The sequence below is a fragment of the Solanum lycopersicum genome, chromosome 9, assembly GCF_036512215.1.
Source record: "Solanum lycopersicum chromosome 9, SLM_r2.1".
NCBI classification, from domain to species: Eukaryota; Viridiplantae; Streptophyta; class Magnoliopsida; order Solanales; family Solanaceae; genus Solanum; species Solanum lycopersicum.
Window position 1 is genome coordinate 940,187 of NC_090808.1, and position 10,056 is coordinate 950,242.

Below are 10,056 nucleotides of genomic sequence, written 5' to 3' on the forward strand. Positions count from 1 at the left end.
AAAAAGGAAGAGAAGTGCATGTCTTATAGTAACATCTTTAGTTTTACAATAATCTCGTAACAACATTTTATTCTATGTATACAGATTGAGGTAAAGGGTGGGGGTGAATAAGCTGCAAAGATTCAAATACACAGAAACTAAGAACAATGGTGATCTCACCAGTCATTTGCTATGAATGATCTGAGAAAAGAGCATTACAAGATGAAAGGGGTGATGAGGCCGACATCATTACTTTGCGTGCCTAGTCCACCAGCCACCCCTACTGGTTTACAGCGCGGATGCCAGGTTCTCTTTTCCTTCAAATCCCCTAATGCAGTGCCCATTCGACAGGAAATTGCCGTCATCACGTCTTTGATCATCTCTAAGAGCATTGCTGTAGTCGTACATTTTCCTCGGCCCTGTTTCGTTTGTGACAGCATGTTTCAATTATAATTGAAGGGCGGCCAACCCCAATTCAAAGACAAACAACAATGGCTCAGGGGCTTCAAAAATGCTATGCCCTGAAGTTGGTAAATGATTATCAGATAAATAATAAATCTTATACTAGCAGCTCAATATTGTGAGGTTGACACATTGATGTTGAGCGTCAAGACCAACTCAATTATAGCACTTTCCCGCTGTTCCAAGAAAGGACAATTTCAAACAAATGACCCCCACCCTACAGTTTTGTGGTGTCTGAAGCTTTTACCACTTGTTTAGCCACCTTAAAATAAAAGGACACTACAATATCTTTTTTGGCAACAAGGTCCAACAATGAATCTAACACAAAATACGGTTATTTAAACCTTAAATGATGTGAGATATAAGCTTTAAAGAGGGTTTTCAGGAAGGATTGTGGGATAACACCAAAAAGCATGCTTCATTTCTCCATGCTCAAAAATAACTTCAATTATTGAAAGAAAAAGAGAACTTCAAGAATTCTGTGAGAGAAAAAAAAAAAGATAAATAGGATATGAGGCCTTTACCTGAAGACGGTTGAGAACATAGGTATATTTGCCCCACAACTCTGGCCTACTTTCCATAAGTGAAAGCTCAAGAATTCTGTGAATGCACCACACACCGAAGCTTACAATCAGATCTACTTTCCAAACACAACCTTTTCCACAATGGGGAACTGACATCACCAAGAACTTGGTGTAATCCATCTCTTCAGGTTTTGGGGCAGAACCAGGTTTCCTGTTGGAAGATAAGTGTGATTCACCAATGTTGGTCAATCTACTTATCTCCCTAGTTTCAGCTTTATAGAGAAATTTCTCTCTTGCAGCAATCCGACCTGTAAGATCCTCATCAGCCCCATCATCTTGCCTAAATAACCACTCAGACCCTTCCAGTTTCAAAAGTTATACAATACAACTTCTGAAAGACTCAAGCAGCTTAGCTTCCAAGTCAACCGTAGATGTACTCTATTGAGCAGATGAACAGTTCCATGATCACCGCTACCAACATCTGGCTTACCAGCTACACCAAATTGCTCAAAAGGCTGTCAAGACCACAGGGATACAGTCCCTGAATTGGAGCTGAACTGCAAGGAGAACACATCTCTGCAGACTTTAGGAGAATATTTCATACCTCCGAGGACCACCTGCCCTAAGTGAACCACTCATATATGGGCTTGCTCGTATGTAGATCGACCACCAGATTGTCCAAACCCCATGGAATTGTACCATTGAGCTCTCCCATCTGAGACTTAGAATCTTGGCGAGGAACATCGCACACTGAGATATCAGGCAAGCTGTAGTACTTCTTAGAGTTGGCTAAGCCAGCCATGCTTTCAGCAGTTTCATATGGTTAGACCACATAGAAGATGCTGAAGATGGCTCCTTTGGGACTCTATAAGCATAGTCCACAATGCTTGACGCAAGTTGCTGCTTGGGGGAGTACATATGCGAGTTGATCCGAAACTCTGGTATCCTTGCACTCCCCGATGGAATATACACACTGCTTTCCACTTTTAGTGATGGAGGGGCAGGTTTTGGATTCACCTTTGAGTCCAGACCAAGTATTATATCCAGCTTCTTGGACTTCGCTTCTGCTGTGGCCATGCATAAAGCTGCCACCAAAACTCATTTAGAACTTCTGATAACTGCCTCCTAGGCTGCACAATCAAGACCTGCTAATCTTGATAGACTTCCCGTATCATTCCCAGTGTCCTCTAGTTTTCCACTTAGACTTAGGTATGACCCTGGAACATCAGAAATAAAAGATTGAGTGTTCTCTCTGATTGCCTTTTAAGGCTCCTCCCACGAATCTCCATCATCCCTGTCATTTTCCATGTCCCCTTCAATTCGAATAGTCTTCTCTACGACGTCCACGGATTCAGTATTGAAGACACTGGTATCCACAGATACAACACCAGACAGCTCATTACAAACACTTTTCACACCGGAACTTGCTCCTGCTGATACAGATACCTCAGGATGACCAACAGCAGGAGCTGAGAATGTTGTTTCAGATTTACCCTCATCAATAGTAGCCAAATGATGGACCTTTTCAAAATCCAAGAGTGATTCTTTCTGGCAAGAGTTGATCAGGATTAAACTTTAGTTGATAAATCTGGATGGCTTACCAAGGATTTTTTCACATGAAATGCACCTTCTTGCTTTTGGGAGGACCCTTCTACTAGACCAAACATAGTATTACACACCAAGTTGATGACTCAGGCATAGGCGTTTGCAGAAATGCCTGAGCATCGAACCTGGAACTTGCAGATTTCAGTGGAGTTACTGCTAATTACAGCATCAGACAAAGAGATAAAGAGGCTGCAATAAGGAGAAAAACATATGGAGTAGACACACTACTCCCGATACTCCACTTTAAATTATTAATCCAATCACTATTTCTAAATATCATCTCTATGACAAATATAATCTTTAGGCCAAGTAAGCCGATAAATGTGCCAAGAGATAAGAACACCAATATAATTGATTTGGAAGAAGCAAATCTGGACAGGGGTATGACAGAAGATGGAAGCACAAGAGCCACCACAACCTGTGTTAATATTAGTAACTGATATAGGCTATCAGCTCCTGAATTCCATGCACAATAAAGGGCTGGGACAATGAAAATAACTCTGATCGTCACATAATGAAGCCAGCCTGGGATGCCATTCCAAATAAGTCATGCACAACTGCTGGTCTACCAAGATCCCGAGTTAGTGGTGTAACTTGATTGGAAATAAATGTAACCAGCATTATGGTGAATGGTGCTACTGAGCTTCTGAACACCTGCGTCAATAATTCATGAAAAGCATTAATATTTCTAGTTCAAAGAGGCGCCTAGCTTAGACAGAACCATCTTTTGCTGTTCTAATCTAACCTAATCGAGCAATGACAATGTGTCCGGAAATGTCAGCAACAAAAGGCCAGTACTATAAGACAGACACATTGGCTGCTGAATTCATGTTGACCAGGAAAATGGCACTGATTATGAAAACAATGGCAAAAAAATGGTCCTGACACAGAGCTCCCCTTGAAAGCTCCATTGATTCCTTACCTTGCTGCAGAAAAGAATTTATATATAGAGGTAAAGACGAGACAGTCTAGTATTGAACTCAAAAACACAAGTAGCAAATTATTTCTAAGCTCTGATAATTAATGAGACTAATGGAAACCATACAAATAACATGGAACATGGAAATTTCTAAAAATCTGTCTTTTCAATATCCAAAAACAAATGCATCAGAAACAGGGAAATACACAAAAAAAAACCACATCCACTGGCAATGTCGAAGACGCATCATTTTTTTCACAAGGGAGGTTGAAGACACATCATTAATGATTTGAGCATGTCTGAACATATTTTACACTTTTAGACTGTTGTAATCATGCCTAAGCACCCTTGCCCTGTGAATATTGGCTCTTACGGCTCAGGGATACACAAAGATATTATATAATACAGATAGTGCAGGTGAAAAAGCAAAGGACACACAAGTTCATTTTCGACATGCTCTTTAACCTTCTCACTTCCCCCACACCCCACCCCCTTAAAACAGGAAAAAGTGAGAAAACATTCTTTTTGTTGTAGTTTGGTTTCCTTTTTCCTGAAGAAATAAACTCATCCACCACAAAAATTATGATCCCTAGCACGAAAATCTTAACAATAGAGGCTTCAGAAACACGGATTGGTTCAACAGATTTTATCTCTTTAAAGAGTCAACCTACGCAACTTAGCTGATCATGGCCAAGCCAACTTAAGTCCCAAGGATGAGCAGTTAGTTCAGTAATCATGACAGACAATTAAAAGATGGAAGCAATAACAGAATTCACACGATCAACATCATGAAAAACAAAGCATACATGCCAATATTGGTTACTAAGGGGCTAGGCTAGTGTCTGCTAGTCTGTTGGGTAAAAGATTTATCAGGCCAATCATTTTTCTGATGAAGTTGTTTTATTACTGGCATCTAGAGGATGCAAAGAGTAGATAAGTAGATAAGCTAGCCCCATTACATGGTACAAGTTAAAGACTTGGGTACCAGCCACAACCCATATATCTAGAGAGGACCTCACATGACTATGGATAGTCTAGAGTTAAAGAGCTACAGAATATAAGAAAGCAGTACAACTATTCACACAAATGACTGGCTGGAACAACAAAATAGACTGAAAAAACATTTAGCCTTGAGTTATCAGGGCCCAATCTAGCATACCAATAATTATCTTAACAATCAGTCCAGTGACAGACTGTTCTATAAGTTACAGGCATGCCTCCGTCCTGCAAGCACAGATCAATATTTATGCATGCACATGCACAAACACACACACACATTGACAGAGAGGCACCTGTACAATAGAAGAATGGAGGTAAAAATTGTGAGGCATAATACTTGCTCCAAGAAGACTCATCAGTGCAAATGCACTCTCTCCACTAAACTTATTCAGCATAGCACCAATGGAGAATGAAGTTTCAGGTTAAGTTATGACCACTCGAAAAACATAAGAGAGCAGTACAAAGCTTGCCCAGCCAATGCATAACAATTTTGAACTGCCCTTGTCCTAGACATATAGTTTTAAAATCATTATTATTTATGAGAGACTAGGACTATACGACAAGAATCTGAGATAATTCAAGATGCCAATAACAGAAAGTACACAAGGATAGTTAGTAGTAAGACTTACAAAGAGAGAAGCAAGCAGTTGAAAGAAAATGGCACTGGTTGCAGTCAGGAACACACAGCTAAACAGGTCAATTCCAAACACAACATTAAGCCCATGTGCAGTGCCCAAAACCTATCAGAATCAAGTGATCGTAAGTTGATGCGCTAGAAAAGGTCATAATGTCGGAAGCCAGAGTATACACAAAATGAAATAGAAAAATTACCATTGTGAGCAATCATCGAAACCTCAGCTTGAATTCCTAGGAATATGCTTGTAACTTTGTCATATTCTTCACTGCAAATCTTTGACATCATCAAGGACAACGAAGTTATTATACATCACCAGTTAAACAAAATACAAGATGTGCATAAACTGGCCCAAACACCAGGTTAGCACAAAAAAAAAAAAAGAAGAACTGTCCTTGCTATGGGTGTTCTAAATGAAACATATAAGAGCAGGAGAATCAATGTCCATGCATGTTCGATTTACTTAGATTCATCACTACTTAGACACAATCAAAAGTTAAATTGCAATGAAAGAACACTACCTGCGCCAGATCTTGGTCTGTACCTAAGGCTATCCAAGCAGACAGATACCAGCACAGATGACAGCAAAATTGAACAAGAGTACTGGCATGACAAATCGAGCTCCTCCATCAACCATTGCAGCCCATTTCCCAGGATCAACATAGCCAACTGCAATCGGCAGCATTGGCACAGAAGCAGAAAGTACTCGCTGAACCATGCTGGGCTGCCTATATTCTCTAGACGGAGTTTCAGAATCCATAATTTGATTTAAATAGTTAGCAAGCCAGAGAACATAGGTATATTTGCCCCACAACTCTGGCCTACTTTCCGTAGGTGAAAGCTCAAGAATTCTGTGAATGCACCACACACCGAAGTTTACAATCATATCTACTTTCCAAACACAACCTTCTCCACAATGGGGAACTGACATCACCAAGAACTTGGTGTAATCCATCTCTTCAGGTTTTGGGGCAGAACCAGGTTTCCTGTTGGAAGACAAGCGTGATTCACCAATGTTGGTCAATCTACTTATCTCCCTAGTTTCAGCTTTATAGAGAAATTTCTCTCTTGCAGCAATCCGACCTGTAAGATCCTCATCAGCCCCATCATCTTGCCTAAATAACCACTCAGACCCTTCCAGTTTCAAAAGTTTACAATACAACTTCTGAAAGACTCAAGCAGCTTAGCTTCCAAGTCAACCGTAGATGTACTCTATTGAGCAGATGAACAGTTCCATGATCACCGCTACCAACATCTGGCTTACCAGCTACACCAAATTGCTCAAAAGGCTGTCAAGACCACAGGGATCCAGTCCCTGAATTGGAGCTGTACTGCAAGGAGAACACATCTCTGCAGACTTTAGGAGAATATTTCATACCTCTGAGGACCACCTGCCCTAAGTGAACCACTCATATGGGCTTGCTCGTATGTAGATCGACCACCAGATTGTCCAAACCCCATGGAATTGTACCATTGAGCTCTCCCATCTGAGACTTAGAATCTTGGCGAGGAACATCGCACACTGAGATATCAGGCAAGCTGTAGTACTTCTTAGAGTTGGCTAAGCCAGCCATGCTTTCAGCAGTTTCATATGGTTAGACCACATAGAAGATGCTGAAGATGGCTCCTTTGGGACTCTATAAGCATAGTCCACAATGCTTGACGCAAGTTGCTGCTTGGGGGAGTACATATGCGAGTTGATCCGAAACTCTGGTATCCTTGCACTCCCCGATGGAATATACACACTGCTTTCCACTTTTAGTGATGGAGGGGCAGGTTTTGGATTCACCTTTGAGTCCAGACCAAGTATTATATCCACTTTCTTGGACTTCGCTTCAGCTGTGACCATGCATGCCATGGTAATCACAAAGCTTCCACCAAAACTCATTTCTCACCACCACACATTTCCATCTGTAACTCATCGTATTTCAACTGATGAGAGGGATCTTTTGGCTTTACTACTCAGGATCTAAATTAAGATAATATAAGCCAGTTTCTTTGAAGTTTAAGGTATGTATTTAACTTTTCAAGAAAAGACGTCATTTCAACTGGTAATGTGTGTCTTCTTGTCTCTTCTTTCTATGTAGAAGTTATCTCATAAAACATTTAAAGAAATGAAAAACTCGGAAGACGCTAAGGGATAGAACTTACAAAGAAAAATTCAATGTATTCGCTCTCTGCCACGAACACACTAATGCTTCCTCAAAACCAGCAGACTCTCAACCGCAGCACGACCAGAAACTCAACTAGTAATTATTATATAAAGCAAGATTAAATCTTCTCATCTGTTATAAATACATAAAAGTTGAACTTAGAAAGAAACACACACGTTAAATCACATCTAAAAAGAAGAATTTCATTCGAATAAGAGTGGAACTACATCAATAGAGTGGAAATATATGCAAATCAAAGTTTTGAAGATGTAAACAGACTTGTTTGTCTCTTTTTCTGTCACTAATTACGTTCTAGAGAGGTAGCATGGACAAGTGCTTCGTCTACAATTACAATATGGACGACAACGATGATAGTGACGCTGACGGTGTACACGTATGACACGCATATTACTCTGCCTCTGCAGAGCAATACGTGTCGATCTCCTCGGACCTTGAACCGGAGCTTGAGCAGACAAGCGTGCAGACCTCCGAAGTAAAGTGTGAACAGGTAATGGAGCTTCTTCATCAACAACCTCTTCATCAACTGCAGAAGATGATTTTGTTAAGAAAACCAATGAAACTACCAGGAACACGTGTTCAGCCTCCTGCAGAAGATGAAGAAAAGAGAATGGTTAAGTCATGTACCTTCAACCGCCGGAGCTTGAGCAGACAACGTGTGAACAGGTAATGGAGCTTCTTCATCAACAGCTTCTTCATCAACAGCCTCTTCATCAACTGCAGAAGATGATTTTGTTAAGAAAACCAATGAAACTACCAGGAACACGTGTTCAGCCTCCTGCAGAAGATGAAGAAAAGAGAATGGTTAAGTCATGTACCTTCAACCGCCGGAGCTTGAGCAGACAACGTGTGAACAGGTAATGGAGCTTCTTCATCAACAGCTTCTTCATCAACAGCCTCTTCATCAACTGCAGAAGATGATTTTGTTAAGAAAACCAATGAAACTACCAGGAACACGTGTTCAGCCTCCTGCAGAAGATGAAGAAAAGAGAATGGTTAAGTCATGTACCTTCAACCGCCGGAGCTTGAGCAGACAAGCGTGCAGACCTCCGAAGTATTGTGTGAACAGGTAACGGAGCTTCTTCATCAACAGCTTCTTCATCAACAGCCTCTTCATCAACTGCAGAAGATGATTTTGTTAAGAAAACCAATGAAACTAGCAGGAACACGTGTTCAGCCTCCTGCAGAAGATGAAGAAAAGAGAATGGTTAAGTCATGTACCTTCAACCGCCGGAGCTTGAGCAGACAAGCGTGCAGACCTCCGAAGTAGTGTGTGAACAGGTAATGGAGCTTCTTCATCAACAGCCTCTTCATCAACTGCAGAAGATGATTTTGACCATTATTTTCATATCCGTAATAGTGCGAAAAGAAGGCCCGGCTCCAAGTTGTTCAAGAATAGTGGCGTTGAGTTTCTCGACCCTTTGACTTAGGATTAGTCAGTTCTATTTCTCGATGGGGCGGGGAAGGGATATAACTCAGCGGTAGAGTGTCACCTTGACGTGGTGGAAGTCATCAGTATTTGGTTCTTTTTACGAACTTGATGTCGATAAATCTGCGAATCTAGAAATTCATTTCGGCCAATTGAACCTTCTCGAACTCTTTCTTTTTAAGAACCAAAAAGATTTGTGCCAAAATAACAGATGCATACTGCTTGGCTTCGCTATCGCTCGTAATGGTCGACAGTATTCAAAAAGAAAGCTCATCAGAAAACTCCGTTGACGAGGCCTGTCCCTTCTCCAGCTTCTTGTGGTCTTTCCCAGCCTTACCTTCTGCTGGGTACTTTACCATCAGACCAACATTCTGTTTCTTCTCTGCTTCAGTCTGTATTTTCAATTCCATTACCTTCTTCCTCAGCATCCTCCTTTTAGCCCTTAAGTATTGGTGGGGTTGACTGAAAATAGAACGGATTTCACTCCAAGTCCTGACAACCAGGTTTGGAAGCAGCAAACCCCCTAATGAGTAGCTTTAGGAGAGAAAGGTCCCCCTTATATTCTCCACCCATCTGCGGAGGGTTTCCGTATCCGTCTCCGCGGAGATCTCCAGATCGTAAGACATTATCGCCTTCGCGGCACTGGACTATATTTCCGTCATTTCCGGAAAGTGCACGGACAGCCGCCATTTCCCCCTTTCATAAAGCTTGGAAATGAAGGATGCACTCGCGGAAACAATGAGATCATCAACATAAACTATAAGATAGACTTGAATGCCTGTCAATCGGTATTCTATATGATGTGATGTTGCTAGTTTCATCTGCTAGTAAGAGAAGCTGCGGTGAATGAATCCTTCTTAGCTAAGGAATGTTTGTTGGACACCCACCCATTGTCCAGTTCCGGCTAGCGCTCCTCGTTCCCTTTGTTTGCACGGTCTCATCACTTAGTGGTCTGGCATGCAGTTAAACAGGTTGACCCAAGTGAATTTGAAAGCAGTCTCTTTCAAAAAGAGTTAGAAAAGCCAATCCAGTTGTTTCCTTGCAGCCAGTGGATGAGAGTGCCCTTACATATAGTTCCAGGTCAGTTCCTGTTTAAGTTGGAGTTTCCTATGCTTAAAGAGTTTCCATAACCAGGCCTAAGCGTGAACCTATCCAATTTCAGTGCCATGTTCGAACTATCTATGGAATATTGGGCATCAAAATTTGGATATTTCTAGACGAGGAATTATTTTACTACTTGTCTTTCCCTTCTATCCAATGATTGAACAAAAAAAAGACCAATTCATTCTTTTTCTAATCAAGGGGAACAAAAAGAGAATGGTTAAGTCATGTAC

The 10,056-nt window shown here is 41.2% G+C and overlaps 1 pseudogene; it reads right to left on the reverse strand.

Annotated features, from left to right (window-relative positions):
- LOC138338138 (ethylene-insensitive protein 2.2-like) lies at positions 1–7,310 on the reverse strand (annotated as a pseudogene).
- Positions 7,311–10,056: the final 2,746 nt, after the last annotated feature.